Source organism: Balaenoptera acutorostrata, chromosome 9, assembly GCF_949987535.1.
Source record: "Balaenoptera acutorostrata chromosome 9, mBalAcu1.1, whole genome shotgun sequence".
NCBI classification, from domain to species: Eukaryota; Metazoa; Chordata; class Mammalia; order Artiodactyla; family Balaenopteridae; genus Balaenoptera; species Balaenoptera acutorostrata.
This window is the reverse complement of record NC_080072.1, coordinates 55,214,176-55,229,944: the sequence shown is the minus strand read 5'-3', so window position 1 is coordinate 55,229,944 and position 15,769 is coordinate 55,214,176.

Genomic DNA, 15,769 nt, shown 5'->3' with positions numbered 1-15,769 from the left:
TGCTTTATGTGATTTCAATTCTTTTAAATTTGTTGAGGTTTATTTCATGGGTAGAATGTGGTAATATGGTCTGTCTTGGCAAATACATATATACAAATACAAATCTTTAATATGCACTTGAAAAGAGTGCTTATTCTGCTGATATTGTGTACAGTGTTCTAGTAATGTTAGTTAGATCAGGTCTTTTGATATTGTTATTTGGGTCTTCTATATTCTTGTGATTTTCTGGCTACTTGTTTTTATCAATTATTGAATGGAGAGAGGAAATCTGAAATCTCCAACTATAGTTGTGGATTTATCTATTTTTCCTTTCAATTCTATCAGGTTTTGCTTCACATATTTTGATGAACTGTTATAGGCTTAGTGTATGTATTTAAGATTATAATGTCTTTTTGATAAATTGGCTCCCTTATCATTATATAATATCTCTCCCTATTCTTGGTAATATTCCTTGTTCTTAAATCTATTTTGTCTGATATTAATATAGCTACCCTAACTTCCTTTTGATTAGTGTTTGCATGGGGTAATTTTTTCCATCCCTTTTTAACATATATATGTTTTTATATTTAAGGTGAGGTTCTCATAGACAGCATATCATTGGGTCTTTTTTTTTTTTTTTTTTTGGTTTGACAATCTCTGTCTTTTAAGTGGGTGTTTAGATCTTTCACAACTAATATAATTATAGATGTGGCTGGATCTGAACCCACTGTCTTGCTAGATGCTTTCTGTTTTTTGCCATCTGGTCTTGTATCATTTTTTCCTCTTTTTATGCCTGATTTGGAATTAATTTAGTATTTTACTATGATTCCATTTTATTCTACTACTTGGTTATTGATTATACCTCTTTGAAATATTTTTAGTGGTTGATCTAGGGTTTTTATAAGCATCTCCTAGTTTTTGCTGGAATGCCAATCATTATGTGCAGAAAAAGAGAAGAAACTGGGGTAAATAGAAGTTATGCCTGAAAGTAGGCATGCCTCCTTTTCTCTCAGACAGTTAGTCTATTGGAGTCAATCTAGTCAGGAGCTGAGCTGGATTTGGGTCTTGTTGCTTCGTTCATTGTCTTGAAGGCATCATAGATTTCAAATGTTTCCAGTGGTTGACTGATGTTAGCTTGTGCCTCGAGTGGGGTCTAGGGTGTCAGAGGGTTCTTCTCAGTCCCCTCCCACCCTCCCTCCCTCTCTTCCTTCCTCCCTCTCTCCCTCCCTCCCTTTTTCTTTCTTTCTTCTTCTTTTTTAAATCTTACTTGGGGAGATTTAGAGCCAATTTCTTTAATATTTATTTATTTTTGGCTGTGTCAGGTCTTAGTTGAGGCATGCAGGATCTTCGTTGCGTCATGTGGGATCCTCCACTGTGGCATGCAGGCTCTTCATTGCAGTACATGGGCTTCTCTCTAGTTGTAGCCCGCATGCTCAGTAGTTGTGGCATGTGGGCTTAGTTGCCCCGTGGCATATGTGATAATAGTTCCCCGACCAAGGATCGAACCCATGTCCCCTGCATTGGAAGGCGGATTCTTAACCACTAGACAACCAGGGAAGTCCTTTCTTTCTCTCTTTCTTTCTTTCTTTCTTTCAGTCTTTCTATAGCTTTATTGATATATAATTCACATACCATACAATTCATCATTTAAAGTGTACAATTCAATGGATTTTAGTATATTCACAGAATTTCACAACCATCACCACAGTCAATTTTAGAACATTTCATCACTTCAAAAACAAAAACCCTGTGCCAGGGTAACTAGAGGGAAGGGAGAATAGGTATAGAGTTTCTGTTTCTGTTTGGGGGATGATGAACTTCTGGAACTAGGAACTTGTGTTGGTTGTACAACACTGTGAATATACTTAATGCCACTGAACTGTGCACCTTAAAATGGTTACAGTGGTAAGTTTTATGTGTATTTTACCACAATTAAAGTTTTTTTTTAAGGAATCCTGTACCTCCCCAATCCCCCATCCCTCCAAACCCTAAGCAACAACTTCTCTACTTTCCACATCTATATATTTGCCTATTCTGGACATTTCATATAAATGGAACCATATAATACATGACATTTTGTGTTTGGCTTCTTTCACTTAGCTTGTTTGTAAGGATCATCCTTGCTATAAATTGAATGTTTTTATACTCTCAAAATTCATATGTTGAAAACCTATTGCCCAAGATGATAGTGTTAGGAGGTGAGCCCTTTGAGAAATGCTTAGGTCAAAAGGGTAGCCCTCGTGATTGGAATTAGTGTCCTTATAAAAGAGACCCCAGAGAACTAGCTCATCCCTTCCGCCATGTGAAGACACAGCAAGAAGTCAGCAGTCTGCAACCTGGAAGGTGACCCTCACCAGAACCTGACCATTCTGGGACCATGATCTTGGATTTTCAGCCTCCAGAGCTGTGAGAAATAAATTTCTGTTGTGTAGAAACTACCCAGTCTGTGATTTTTTTTTATAGCAACCTGAATGGACTAAGACAATCCTTTTTGGACCATGTATCAGTACCTTTTTATGATCAAATAACATTTCGTTGTATGGGTACTATATTTTGTTTACCCATTCATCAGCTGATGGACATATGGGTTATTTCCACCTCTTGGCTATTATGAATAATTCTGTTATCAACATTTATGTATAATTTTTTGCATAAACATATGTTTTCATTTCTCTTGGTTTATACCTAGGGGTGGAATTGCTGAGTCATATGGTAACTCTATGTTTAACTTTTTGAAGTATTGTCAGATTGTTTTTCAAAGTGCCTGCACCATTTTAGATTCCTGCCAGCAGTCATTGAAGGTTCTAATTTCTTCACATCCTTGTCAACACTTGTTATATTTTGACTTTTTATTCTAGTGGGTGCCCATCCTGGTGGGTGTGAAGTGTTATATCATTGTGGTTTTGATTTGTATTTCCCTGATGACTAATGATGTTGAGAATTTTTTAATATGCTTATTGGCCATTTTTGTATCTTATTTAGAGAAATGTCTGTTTCGGTCCCTGGCCCATTTTTAATTGTGCAGTCTTTTTACTATTGAGTTATAAGATTCTTTACAGAGAGTACATATTGTAGACATGAGTCTGTTATCAGATATATGCTTTATAAATATTTTCTCCTATTCTATGGGTTGTCTTTTCAATTTCTTGTTAATGTCCTTTCAAGCACAAATTTTAAAATTTTGATGAAGTCTTTCCCAGGGCTTTTGCCCCACTCTCAGTTTTCCATAGTCCCTGTACTCCTATGCCACAGGGACATCTCTCTCCATGCTTGTCTCTCCCCTGGGTGGTCGACTGTTGCTGGCTTGTTACACTGTTATAGGGTCATGGAGGGCACAGTGGATTCTCAATTTGAAGGTTCAGCTGAGTCTTGAGCAGGCTCTATATACCTTGGTCATGGACATAGGGCTTTCTCAGCATTCCTGAACCTCTTCCCCATGGCAACTATTTGCTACCTTATATCTGTGGTTCGTCTTGGGTGGGAGAGAGTTTCCTGCCCCTCCCCCAGTGGTACCCACCTCTGCTTGGTACCAGTGCAGGATCTTGGGCTGGAAACAGTTTCCTGTGCCCCCTACCCCCAAGGGGAGAGGGGGGTTTTCTATCCTCTCTATGACAACAGTGGATCTTGGACTGTGTCCTAGGGGCAGTGAGAAAGTTTCCTACTTCTCTCCCAAGAAATAGATGATTTTGCTTTTATTCCTCCCTCAGAGGTAATGTAATTTTGCCTGGGTCCTTGGAACAAATTGATTTTCTGTCCCTTCCCAGAGGCTTAAGGTTTTGCTTTGTAGAAAAGAGGGTCAGAACAAGCGATTGGAGTGTTTTGACTGTGCAGAATGGTGGAGGGCAGGTCTCTGTGGTGCCCCATGTGATCTTCCTGTGAGGGAGTGATGGTGGAGGCCTGTGGCTAAGAGCTTGATGTCAGTCTGACTCCCCTGTATCTGAGGTTCTCAGTTCTTTCTACCTGACATGCTGGGCCCATTAGACCTTTAAGAATTCATTAGGTGCTATCTGATTTCCTCTATTCCACTTGCACAGTGGCACCTTTCTTCTGAGTACTGACAAGGTGAACTTGTTCCTGTGTTCTCTCTCGGAGGGTTTGCCCATAAACTTGCAGCAGAAGACCTCAAGCATGACGTCTGGAGCAGAAGTGAATGGTGTTCCACTGAGATTCACTCCTGACTGTGGGGATACATGTCAGAGCCTGAGGGTCAGGTACCCCTCTTATATGACCTTGAACAAACTCCTTCAGTCTTCCTGATGTGCAGGGCAGTCCATAGAAGGGTGAAGGTGGGATGTCCAGATCAGATTGCCCCACATGGCAGTGTGACCCTAGGCAAGTTACTCAGCATTTCCGTGCCTCAGTTACCTCATCTGTCCAATGTGAATAATAATAAACCTACCTCATAGGAATGATGTGAAGACTAAATGAGCCCATACAAAGCTTTCATCATGATGCCTGGAACAGGACATTAGCTACTATCATCATTAGTAGTAGCAATGTAGTAATAGCAGTAGTAGTGGAGTTACTGTACTAATAGTAGTATTTCTATTCCTATTTCTATTTCTATTATTCTTGATGGTCTCTAGGGTTCCTTCCAGTACTATTTGAACAATATGGAACTATTTGGGACAATATGAAATACTTACACATTTATTTTATTTTTATTTTTTAAATTTTATTTATTTATTTATTTATTGGCTGCGTTGGGTTTTTGCTGCTGCGCGCGGGCTTTCTCTAGTTGCAGCAAGTGGGAGGCTACTCTTCATTGCAGTGTGTGGGCTTCTCCTTGCGGTGGCTTCTCTTGTTGCAGAGCATGGGCTCTAGGTGCACGGGCTTCAGTAGTTGTGACTTGCGGGCTCTAGAGCGCAGGCTCAGTAGTTGTGGTGCACGGGCTTAGTTGCTCTGCGGCATGTGGGATCTTCCCGAACCAGGGCTGGAACCTGTGTCTCCTGCATTGGCAAGCGGATTCTTAACCACTGCGCCACCAGGGAAGTCCCTACTCATTTATTTTAGTAAGATACTCTGGTAGGCCAGGTAATAAAATACTCACCTGAGAAGGGGAGGGCAGGCTTCCATTTGTCGTGCAACCTTTGCTCAGTCCGTGGCCAACTCTGGACTGTAATGTCCTTCTGTAGAGGGCAGGTTGAACCGACAGGATGGGGCTGTTTGAATCTGTGTCAGGTGCAGGGTGGGAGGGAATCAAGAGGCAGATGTGGAGCTGTCAGCCCACAGAGATGGTCATGCCCATTCCTCTAAATTACAAATCACAGAAGACAGTAATCAGAGCCCTCATGTTCCCAGAGCACTTTAATCAGCAAAGTTCACCCATATTCATTATCTTATTTAATTATGACAAGGGCCACTTGGGGTGTGTGTGTCGGGGATTGTTGGTCCCAAATTGACAGTTAGCAGAGTGAGATCCAAAGAGGGCCGGGGATGAGGCTAAGGTCACCCAGTGAGACTGTAGTAGAGCTGGGCTGGATCCCAGCATCCAGACTCCCTGTGCTGTGCTCTTCCTCAGCCCAGGCAGTGGGGTGCCAGCACCCCTGCATCTCCGCAGCAGCTTGTGGCTCCCTCCACAGTAAGGTGTGTGGGATCTGTGAAAGCAGAGGCCTGGGGAAGGGAAGCCTGCATGGGTGGAGGTTCGAGCCCTCTTTCCCTGGACCAGATGTGAGCACCACTGGGGTGGGAGAGCGTGTCCTCCATCACTTCTTCCTGGCCCCCCCTGGCCAGACACGGTCAGGAGAGTTTTACTGAATGAAGAAATGAAAAAAAAAATCTCTTCGATTTTGTTCAGGCTTATTGCATCCTACACCATTGAATCCAGCGATGACCCTAGACTTGCTCCTGTTTCAGCCCTAGCACAGTGCCAGGCACATGGGAAACCATGGCTATATATTTATTAAAGAGATCACACCACAAAACCCAATGCTTGCACAGATTAAGAAAAAAAAAAAAGACATGGGGGTGGGGGTAATGAGGATTTTTTATCTAAAGGGTACAGAGTTTCAGTTTTGCAAGATGGAAAGGGTTCTGTAGCTGGATGGCGGTGATGGTTGGAACAATGTGAACATACTTAATACCACTGACCTGTACATGTTAAAATGGTTTAGATGGTGAATTTTATGTTACTTATGTTTTACCATATTTTTAAAACTGAAAAGAAATCTGACAAGATAAATACATTCTTTCACCTGAAGAAACAAAGTAAGCTAAGCCTGCATCACTTCTATTCATTTAGCAAATGGAAAGGAAACAGTTTGGCTGTGCCCTACAGCAGACGGAGTCAGATACTCACACACACATCATCCCCAGCCAATTAGCCCACCTATCCTGAGGACCTACTGGGCCCCAGCCCTGGCCTGGAGCTCCTGGGGAATCTGTTTCTTCTTTGTGAAGCCAGGGAGGCATTAGAGGCGGGGCCGATGGGACAGAAAGGAGGGGAACACTTTAAAATCTCCTCCCACCAGACGGTGTGCCCTTATGTGGGAAGTTCTCTGGTTTTCTGTTTTTCTTTGTTTGGTTTTTTAAAAATATTTATTTATTTATTCATTTTGGCTACGTTGGATCTTAGTTACAGCACGTGGGATCATCGTTGCAGCATGAAGACTCTTAGTTGCTGCATGTGGACTCTTGTTGTGGCATGCATGTGGGATCTAGTTACCCGACCAGGGATCGAACCCAGGCCCCCTGCACTGGGAGCGCGGAGTCTTACCCACTGGACCACCAGGGAAGTCCCAGAAGTCCTCTGGTTTTACAAAGCAAGGGAGTTGTGTCAAGTCAGCAAGAACACATGGCCAAGCCAGTCACACAGCCCTTATGTTATGGTCCATAACACGAGCAAAAATAGCTACCAGCCCCCAAAGCTGACTCTGTGCAGGACTGCCAAGGGCTCCGAGTGAGTTACCCTCTGTCATCCTCACAAGCCCTGAGGTCTGTCCTCGGGCATCTCCAGTGACACAGGAGAAAATGAAGGTGCTGTGGAAATGAGCAGCTGCTTCGTTCATTCAGAGAGAGAGTGCCACACTCATAGGTGGGTTTGCAGCTTGAATCTTGTGCTCTGAGTGTCATGTTCTCTGTTCTCCATTGCTGGCTTCACAGACGGGGACACTGAGCCCCTCAGATTGTCCGCTGACTCCCTAAAGCTACTCAGCCAGGCAATGGCAGAGGCGCCATTGGGATCAAGAATCCCACTTCCCAGACTGGAGCCTTTTCTACCATACGAGGCCTCCTCTGAGGAAGGGAAGGTCTAGATTTTGTCAACTGGACCCCCATGTGCCTCCCAGCTGGGCCCCTTGAAGGCAGCGTGGGGAGGGGTGTTGGCAGAGCAGCTCTTCCCTCACTGACCCCACCTGGTAAGATGTCTCTTTTCCTGCTTTCTGACCATGACTGCTTCATTCTCCAAGGGGAGGTGATGGTTTAAAGGGACACCCTGAGGAACGGGGGACCCAGCAGGCTCAGAAACCTTCCTAACCCAAGGCTGTGCAGGGTGCTGCAGACAGGGGCTGGGGTCTACAGTAAAGATGGGGAGTTGGAGGGGGGCTACAGTGAGGAGGGTAGGGTGCAGCAGGCCAAGAGGAGCCGCTGGAGACACACGTCCCCTTGTGGGCTCACCATGCTCCTTGTTCAGCCGGGTTGCGTGGAGGTAGTTGGGGTCAGTGTTTTCTAAGCCCAGCTCCCTGATTTAGGCCACGTTCCCCAGAAGCAGACCCTGACATAGGATAGGAGCGCAGTGAGCCTGGTTTGCTGAGGACATGCCCACGGGAGGAGCTGGAGAAGAAGTTGGGGCAGCAGAGCGAGGAAGGGGAAGCAGCTAAGCAGGGTGTGATCCACATCAGGAGCGGCCTCAGCCCCATCTGGCAGGGCAGCAAAATTGATGCCCCAAGCGTGTTACCGCTTAGAGCAAGGAGCTTGGCTTTCCCCAGTCAGTCTGGGCTGTGGGCTGCCTGGGTGCACGGGGCAGGAGGGGGGATGTGAACTCGCGGTGTTCCCCTACTCTGCGCGTGGAACTGTGTCCTCAGTAGAGCCAGGAAGCCCAGGAGAGGTGCAGGGGCAGGTGTTAGAAGGAAAGGTTGACAGAACCCAGAACGGGGTGCAGAGTTGTGGCGAAGGGAATCTGGTGGAGCACCAACTGTGTCTGCACACCACCCTCAGGATTCATCCTCACATTTCAGGATCCCAGGTCTTTCCCAGCAGCGCTGGATGGACAGGAGAAGGGGTGAGGACACTGATGGCCTGGGAGCCTGAAGCTGCAGGTGAGTTGGAGCTTTGGAGTGAGATTGGAGGGTACAGCGTCAGGGGAGTCCCAGGAAGCAGGATGTCACAGTTTGGCAGGACTGAGGGGCTTGACTCTCCTCCTGCTTTTTGACTCTTGCTTTGCACATGCACGGAGTCACACACACACCCAGGCACACTCAGACACACGAGCCAGTAACAGACAGGTGTGTGCAGGCTATATACTTATACACAGGCACATATACACACATTGATACTCCTGCAGACACATATCCATAGATTTTCACACTTGCTTGCATATTCCTGAGCTCATGCCAGACACATGGCCAGCCAGGTCCTTTTTATTCCTGGCTCTCCGGGGAGGGGGAGGTAAGGGGTTGGGCAGAGTCCAGGGCCTGGCTGTTTGCAGCTGGCCGCTGAAGGGCGAACTTTGGCTGGAATTGCTCAGATCACACAGTCCCAGAACCCACGCTTGGCTGTCCGGTGTTGCTTGTGGAGCACTGATAAAAGCATCTGGAAGCTCAGCTGCTGCCCCCTGCCCAGTCCATCTTCCCACTGTTCAAATCACACCTTGGACCCAGGTCTTAGTCCTTCGAGAACCAGGGGCCTCTCGGCCTCATTGTACAGATGAGGACCTGCAGTCATGGAAGGAATGAAATGGGCCTCCTAACGTGCAGCCCCAGCCCCTGACATGTAGCCTGCATCCTCCCCAAATGGCAAGAGCCAGCAGGAGCACAGCCAGTGGGAAGCAAGGACCATCAGTGCAGAATCAGAATGACCCTGGCTCAGAGGGGCTCCCAGGCTGATGGAGGCCATAGATATTTAAAAAGCTTGGTCACTGCTCTGCTGAAAGGAAATCAGGGGACTATGGTAGCCCAGAGGAAGCACCTGACAGCCTGGAGGTGGTGGGATCAGGGAAGGTTTTCTGGAGGAGGTGGTGTCTGAAAGGACTCCTGAAAGACCAAGACAAATGACATTTGGGTAAAAGGTCTTTCCCGCAGAGGCAACACCTTGTTGCAAAATGCTGACGCTAGGGGAAGCTCTATGTCTTAGGGAACTGGCAGAAGCTCAGCAAGGCTGGAGGAGGGCAGGGAGCAGCTGGCAAAGAAGGCAGAGCCTGCACTGCAAGGGCAGCAAGCCGGCCAAGGGGCTAGAGGCATCCTGAGGGCACAGAGAATCCACTGGGCAGTTTCATCAGGGGACTGATGTTGTCAGACCTACACTGGGGAGGTCCTTCTGGCTCCAAAGTGCAGGGTGGATCTGGGGATGGCTTGAGACTGATTTTTTTTTTTTTTTTTTTAAGGATTTTCTTATTTATTTATTTATTTATTTATTTTTGGCTGTGTTGGGTCTTCGGTTCGTGCGAGGGCTTTCTCCAGTTGCGGCAAGCGGGGGCCACTCTTCATCGCGGTGCGGGGACCGCTCTTCATCGCGGTGCGCGGGCCTTTCTCTATCGCGGCCCCTCCCGTCGCGGGGCACAGGCTCCAGACGCGCAGGCTCAGCAATTGTGGCTCACGGGCCCAGCTGCTCCGCGGCATGTGGGATCTTCCCAGACCAGGGCTCGAACCCGTGTCCCCTGCATTAGCAGGCAGATTCTCAACCACTGCGCCACCAGGGAAGCCCCTTGAGACTGATTTGAGTGGAATGTAGGGCAGCCGATTAGTGGGGGCTGATGGGGGTTTTGCAGGCCAAGAGGCAAAGGAAGGACTCTATGCAGTAGTCATCTAACAAGAGAGGAAAGAAATGGTCACAAAATTATAATAGACAAAATTCAAAGTAAATAATTGAGTATAGTTTTTTGTATTACGGGTCTACTAATGAGAAGGGCAGAATTTTTGGAGGATGACATTTCACCTAACTGGGGCTCAGTCAGAGTTCCCTACAATCAAATGATGGCAAATGTTCATCTGGACAAGTCATTCGTACCTCACAGGTCGTTCAGACACGGAGTGTAGTTTGCTGACCCTGGTCTAGACCAGTGGGCCTGGGTGGAAGCAACTGGGAAACAAAGAGGATCTCCCCTCCCCCTCCACAATAGACCTCCAACAGCCTGCCACTCCCTTGGGACACCACACTACTTCCAGGGGGCTCAGTGAAAATCACCCTTGTTACTAGGAGGGACCAAAATGCTTTAACAATAGGAAGACCCCAGGAAAGTGAAGGTCTATAATTATAACATCTCACAGTTACAGGGATCTGAGAGGTCCCTCCCCGGCCCTCCCCCAGGGCAGGACTAATATACATGAGTTTCCAGGAAATGCAAAATATTCCACATATGGGAAGTGACTTGCAAGTTGCCAACAGAGCTGGGATTTGAACACAAGTCTCAGGCTTCCCAGTTGGGGCTTTCCCTATGCTACCATGTTCTTATCACCGTGGACCCTGGCTAACGTGTAGTAGTGTCAGGACTCATCTGCCCAGGACAAGATGCTCTTCAGACTCCTCCCGTCCCCAGTTAGTGGTCCAGGGGGAGATCAGCTTTCCTAATTTACATATATTTGCATACATTAATTTCCCTGAAGAGGAATCTGAGGCTCCAAGGGAATGAATAACTTGATTGGCATCTGTGGTGGGCTTAAAATGTGGTCCCCCCAAAGATATCTGTTTCCTAATCTCTAGGCCTGTGAATATTACCTTATATGTGGAGAAAATGGGCCTTTGCATATGTGATTAAACTAAGGATCCTGAGATGAGAAGATTATCCTGGACTATCTGGATGGGCTCTAAATGGAATCACATGTATCCTTATAAAACAGGCAGAGAGAGATTTGACTAAATCCAGAAGGCAGAAGGTGATGTGACAACAGAAACAGAGAAAGAGATTTGAAGATACTTATTTTCTGGCTTTGAAGACGGAGAAGGAGCCTGCTAGCCCAGGGATACGTGTAGCTCTAGAAGCTGGAAAAGGTAAGGAAACACGTTCTCCCCTAGACTCTCAGGAGGGAGCATGGCCCTGCCAACCATTTGTAAACTGACATAGTGCAACTGATTTCAGACTTCTGGCCTCCAGAAATGAGAGAGAATAAATATCTCTTGTTTCAAGTGGCTAAGCTTTTGGTCATTTTTTACGGCAGCCTCGGAAAGCTAATACAGCATCCAACAGAATTTTTCTTTTCTTTTTTTAATTTTAATTTAATTTAATTTAATTTTGGTTGTGTTGGGTCTTTGTTGCTGCGTGTGGGTTTTTCTCTAGTTGCGGTGAGCGGGGGCTACTCTTCATTGGGGTGCGCGGGATTCTCATTGCAGTGGCATCTCTTGTTGCAGAGCACAGGCTCTAGGCACGCAGGCTTCGGTAGTTGTGGTGCACGGGCCTAGTTGCTCTGCGACACATGGGGTCTTCCCTGACCAGGGATCGAACCCGTGTCCCCTGCATTGGCAGGCGGATTGTTAACCACTGCGCCACCAGGGAAGCCCCAGAATTTTTCTTAATTTAAATCAAATTTTAATTTTAGAATAGTTGTAGATTTAAGGAAAAGTTGCAATGACAGTATACAGAGTTCTATACCCCTCACCCAGTTTCCTCACTTTACTCTGGTACATTTGTTACAGCTAAGAGACAAGATTGGTACATTATTACTAACTAAACTCCACAACTTATTCAAAGTTCACCAGGTTTTCCTAATGACCTTTATCTGTTCTTGGATTCCAATCAAGATACCACATTACATTTATTCATCACGTGTTCTTTGTGTCCTCTGCTCTGTGATGGTTTCTCAGTCCTAGTTTTTTGATGACCTTTAGTTTTGAGGAGTACAGCTCAGGTATTTTGGAGAAGGTCACTCAATTTGGATCTATCTGATGTTCTTCTCTTTGTTAGACTGTGGTTATGGGGTTTAGAGATGCAGACCATGGAAGAGAAGTGCCATTCTCATCACATCCTATCAAGGGTACATACTGTCAACATGACATCACTGATAATGTTGACCTTGATCACCTGGTGACCGTGAGGTAGTGTTTGCCAGGTTTTCTATTGTGCAGTTACTCCCTGTTCCTCCCCTGTCCCCAGCTCTTTCCATAGTCGACTCATGGAAACAAGCTACTAGTCTTACCCCAACTCAAGTGGGTGAGGGTTGTGCTCTACTTCCTTGAGAGGACAATGTCTACATGAGTTACTTGGGATTCTTCCGTAAGGGAGGCTGTCTCTTCTACCCTATGTATTCATTAATCAGTCATATTCATATCAGTAAGTACTGTGGACATTTATTTTATACTTTGGATTATAATCCAAAGAGTATGTTATTCGTTTTGTTGATCAAATTGTTCCAGTCATGGCCCTTGGGAGCTTTCCCAGTTTGGCTCCTGTGTTTCTTTGAGATGCTCTCATCATTTTGTGTTTTGAGCATTCCCTTACTCTGGCACTATAAGATGCTTCAGCCTCATCTTATAGTCTGGCCCTACCTTAGCATCAGTCATTTCTCCAAGTATCTCAGGAATTAGAAAATGTATTAGAAACAATGATTTGGGCTCTATGCTACTTGCTACTGGGGTGACATTTCTTTTAGGCTCTCTCAGAAGACAGAGCTTGGAAATACAGGTCTGTATACTAACCCATATTTATAATTTGGCAGTTTCCAGTCAATACACTATTTTCCAACGTTACTTTCGTCAGTCCTTTTTCTCCATTCAGTTCAGTGAAATTTTCTCATACATTTGTAATTCAGTTAAGATTCTTCTGTCACAGTCTGCATTCTATCCTGGGATCCATCAACTTCTTGGTTGACTTTTACGTTTTTTGTTTGTTTGTTTTTGGCCGCGCTGCTGCAGCATGTGGGATCTTAGTTCCCTGGTCAGGGATTGAACCCGTGCCCCCTGCAGTGGAAGCACAGAGTCTTAACCGCTGGACCCCCAGGGAAGTCCCGATTTTTAAGTTTTAATTTCTGTATTTTAAGGTTCACTATTTGTGGGTTTTGACAAATGCATAGTGTCATGTATACACCCTACAGTACCACATAGATTTGTTGTACCACCCTAAAGAACTCCCCTGCTTCCCCCATCAGAGGCTCTTACGCCTTAAATCCCTGACTTCTGCTAACCTATTTTCCCTTCCTATAATTATCCTTTCCCAGAAAATCGTATGAATGGAATAAAATACATTGTAGCCATTTCTACGGCTTCTTTCACTTAAAATGTATTTATGATTCATCCATGTTGCTGTGTGAATAGCTCATTTCTCATTATTTCTGAGCAGTGTTCCATTGTATGAATGTAGCACAGTATGTTTCTCAATTCACCCACTGAAGGACATCTTGGTTGCTTCCCATTACTGGAGATTATGAATAAGGCTGCTATAGATATTGATGTGCAGATTGTTGTGTGGACTTATTTTCAAAACCCTTGGGTGTATACCTAGGAGCATGATTGTTGTGTTATACAATAAGCCTATATTTCACTTTGTCAGAAACTGCCAAAAAGTCTTCCAAAATGGTGTGTCATTTTGTATAAATTAGAGTTACTTTGAATTTCACAAATTAAATCTAACTTTTCTCCCTCTGCCCTTTGTTTCCAAGCTGGTAGTCAGGAGGTCACACTCACAAGGCAAATGGTTCAAGCTTTGCAGTCAGACTTGTGTTCAAGTCCTGGCTTGGCTCTGCAAGCGTAAAAACCACTTAAAATCTGAGTGACTTTGGACAAGTCAGTTAACCTCTCTGAGCCTCACATTGGGAATTCATTTTTCATATATGCCTGATGTCCCAGTGTAGGTTCTCCAGAGAGTGGATTCTGAGATGACGTTTAGTCTGCAGGATGTTTGTTAAGGAGAGCCTTGGGGACAACACCTGTAAGAGGAAGGGAAGGCAGTGGAATTGGGCACAGGGGGAAGGTGAACTGAAATGGCCCATCCAAGTTGTCCTGATTTGGGCTAAAGTGGCCGAGGCTTACATCCTGCCTGGATCAGTCTAGGATCAGTTGCCCCTGTGCAGGTAGCTCTGCAGCTGCAGCCACGCGTCCTTCCTTAAAGGTGCAGCTGGGTGGCGTTTTCCAGCGTCCATCTTCAAGGCAGATTGGAAGAGCCCTGGATGAGAGCTAAGACCAGCCCTGTGTTGGCCACTTTCAAGCTGTGTGACTTCAGACAAGTCCTTCCCTTCCCAGAGCCCCTCATCCTACCAGGATATAAGGGGCTAAGACCACGGCCCCAACTGACCCGTGTTCAGCACTTAGCAGTTCACCAGTGGTTCTGTGCACCTCACCTCACAACCACCTTACATGTCAACAGCGAGTCAGCACCACAGGTCCTGGGGCGGTGCTGCTCTTGTGTGGTCTGAGGACCTGCCCGCATCCACCAGCTGCTTCTTACTGGTGCCAGACAAAGGAAGTACAGAACTTGGGAGTAACTGTTCAGAAATGTTAGGGCAATGTGGCAGAGTAATTTTATGTGTATTGAAACTAATAATAAAAAATTTGATTTGCACTATGTTTGCTTTGTTTTCTTATTTCATTTCTGGGGTAATTTATATTGTATTTTACAAATGGATAGATCAATGGTGGATTGGAACAAAAAATACAAAATCTGGTCCTTTACCACAGACATTTTGAGAAGCACTGATCTAGCGCATCCCCAATGCAGGCTTCTGACAATTCTTACATTTTTTAAGCAGGGGGCAGGGGGCACCTTTGATCCTTAATCATTGACATTTTGTTGATAGGGCCAAAATTTGTTGCTGTTCATTGCATTTTTCAGGGCCCCTTTGAAAGGAGCTGCTAGAAGGAGTCTTCCTGCCCATCTGTTTCTATCCATTCTCTCACTGAGGGTGTAACTGGACGTACGTGGCACCAGGTCAACAGACTGAAAAGGGAAACACTCGGGTCATCTTTCTGGCAGGGAGTGAGGGGAAGAAATAGAATCCAAGAAAAGCCCAAATGTGGTCTGTGATAGACATGAATTTTCACAGCTCTTTCGAAAACTTTTCCAGGCATGTATAAATGGAAGGGGTGAGGAAGAGCTGGCATTTACTCAACGATCATTTATGGATGAACCATTTAAAGGTGAAGAAACTGAGACTCAACGAGGGAATGTGTCCTGTATGGGGTCCCACAGCCAGTGGCAGCGGGCGCTGGGCGGGGGGTGGGTACTGCGTGCCTGGCTGGCTCTCAGGCGCCTGCCATTTCCAATGTACCATTCTGTGCAGCTTCAGTCCAGAACCAGACAGGATGAGCGCAGCATGGGATAGCTGCCTGGGAAGGCAGCTTTCATATCGGGACCAGGATGGCTAAAATTCTTTAACCTCTCTAACAAGAACCTCATTTGTTATGAAGAGGTCACTGTAAGTGTCATCGACATAATGCATGTGAAGCATCCACCCAGAGCCCAGCGTGTAGCAGGTTCTCAGGACGGGGCTCAGGGAGCTGACTCTGCCCTTCTCTGGGGTCACTAAGACAGATGCCCAATTCAGCCTGAGGCATCCACTGCCCCTCTGACCTGGCCCATGACCCGCTCCAGCTCAAGCACCTCCCAGGGCTCCTTCCTACCTGGGGGATCAATTCTTGACTCCTTGACTGGACATTAGTTCCCCCAGACAGCAGGCCAGGCATCGTCAGGGACCCTATCTGCCTGCCCCGC